At 45.5% G+C, this 2,254-nt stretch overlaps 1 protein-coding gene across 9 annotated transcripts in view; it reads right to left on the bottom strand.

Moving 5' to 3' along the window:
• The window catches only part of CLASP2 (cytoplasmic linker associated protein 2), a 216,568-nt gene that overhangs the window by 202,596 nt on the left and 11,718 nt on the right, over window positions 1–2,254 (bottom strand). For all 9 annotated transcript variants that reach the window (XM_025204139.1, XM_025204136.1, XM_025204140.1 and 6 more), the window contains exon 2: window positions 473–553. The gene's annotated coding sequence lies outside the window, so the exon portion shown is untranslated. The remainder of the gene's footprint in view (window positions 1–472; window positions 554–2,254) is intronic.

The following is a 2,254-nucleotide window of genomic DNA, read 5'->3' as shown; positions in this document are numbered from 1 at the left end:
TGTGCTATAACGGCTGCTGCATTTCTCAGGGCCAGCAAGCAGAAAGAAGGAGTGGGGAGAAGAGTTCAGGGTTAATCCTCTGGCAGCCACTGCTCTACTGACAGTTGCTTTTGGCTGAACTGACTCTGAAAAAAATCTTTTCCTATATTCTGCCTTCTAAAAACAAGGTACAAGCCTTATTTTGATTGAGAAGGATATGCAAAAAGTTACAGTAGGTATCTTAAAACAACAATGTACAGAACACAATTAAATTTATGAATAAATGTGAAACTAAGTCAAACCCCAATGAGACATGGTGAACTTGAGTTTGCTGATACAAGTGTATGATAACAGCTGTATATGTACTTGATTAGAGCTATGGTTCAGAAAAATGTTCACTTTTTATCAAACATGGCTGCAATAATAAAAACTGCTAAAAAATAAGACTACCCACATTTTTCTCAGAAGAGGCATTAAATTTTACTTCACTCACCAGTTCCTATATAGGATTTAAAGCGTCCTGATAGTCTGTCGACAAAGGCACCTAAAACATCTAAGCCAAGCAATGCCACCTGCAGAAATGAAAAGCATTAAATGTACACAACATATCACTAGACAGTTCTTCAAAATATGGTCTTAACCAATCCATAACTATCTCAACCTTAAATTTTAATTCATTCACCCATATTTAACCACCTTTTCTTAATTAAGTTTTACATTAAAAGAACTCATATTTTCTAGAAGTCATAGATGAAACAAACAACAAAATATTTAGGAAGCATTTATTTTTAACTAAGGTTTTTTTTTAATATTCTATAGACCAAGGATATCAAATTCATCAGGCTCACAAATGAGTGGCGCAGGATCAGTTCACAGACAGGATAAATGGTACAGGGCTGACCCCATGGGATGGACTGGGCTGATGGCAACCCTCTCTCACCGCATGCATGCCAGATCCAGCACCCACTCCAACCAGTCCAGGACGCGAGCTGCACATGGTAGCCACCCCAGTCAGGCACAGGTCCCAGATCAGCCAAGGCAGGTGCTGGATCCAGCAAATGGTGGAATGCACAGACCCCGCCACCCCCTATGAGCCACACTCAGCACCTGCTCCAGAACCCATGCAGCAACTGTCTAGCTGGAGTGGGTCCATGTACACTGCAGTACTAAACTGGCCAGAGCAGGTGCTGCAGGCATTGAATCCAGCATGGAGGGGGTAGTCCTGGACTGGCCCATATGGGTACTGCGTGTAACATGGGTCTTAAGAGTGGGTGTCCTATGTGGCACATGTCCCAGGCTCTGCATACAGGGCTGGCCTGGCACGTATTGTGTGTGATGTGTAGGTCAACTTAAGACCCAGGACCAGCACTGGGGGCCGGATGATGTGGATCCATGGGCTAGATTTGGCTTGTGGGCTGCATCTTTGACACCCCTGCTCTAGACCATGGGATGACAATGTGCAGCCTATGGAGCCACAGGATCTGGCCAAAGGAGCCAGAAGGCTTTGCTTGTGCCAATGTAGGGGCAGGGCAGCAAGGAGGACCTGTGCTGGGGTGGGCAGCTGGAAGCTGCGATTACACCGTTACTACTTCTCCCCACTCCCTACTCCCCAGCTGCAGTACAGACTTCTCCCAGCCAGTGGGAAGCTGAGCCAGAACTGGAATGCCTCCAGTTGTAACCATGCTACACCTGGAAGGGTGAGGGTGGTCAGGTGGAGAAGCAGCGGCAGCAACATGGGCAGTTCCCAACCTCCTGGACTCAGCACAGCTCCCCTTCAGTTAAAAAGCTGAGCTCACACCGCAGCCAAGGCACTTGTAGGGGGGCCAGCTAGGAAAGAGGGCAGTGGTATGGGAACAATTCCTAGCTGTCTGGCCCCAGCACGGATGCAAGCAAACCCTTCCCTGCTGACATGACACCAAATGCGGTGGCTTGTACCAGACTAGAGTCAGGTTGTTCCAGCCTGCAGCCTAAAAAGGTTGTTGGCCCCTGCTACAAACCCATTCTGCTTATTTGGCAAACAATCTTTTTTTTTTTTAAATTTTGTATTCTACAATGGGGGAATAAATGGTGCATTTATCAGTAAAAAACAATATATGCTTTACCAGTAGTTGGTAAAAACACATACAGGCTGTTGCATCAAAAATTTGATTCCTGGCAAACCATAAACAATTGGTCCAGTAGTTTATACTTTATTTTAATAAAAACTGTCACCCAAAAAAGTATGTTCTAAAAATATGGCAATTACTCTCTAAAAAACTTGGGGGGGGGGGGGGGG

This window comes from Alligator sinensis, unplaced genomic scaffold, assembly GCF_000455745.1.
Source record: "Alligator sinensis unplaced genomic scaffold, ASM45574v1 scaffold1118_1, whole genome shotgun sequence".
Taxonomy (NCBI): Eukaryota; Metazoa; Chordata; order Crocodylia; family Alligatoridae; genus Alligator; species Alligator sinensis.
The sequence above is the reverse complement of the archived record's forward strand: the minus strand, read 5'-3'. Positions and strand labels throughout refer to the sequence as shown.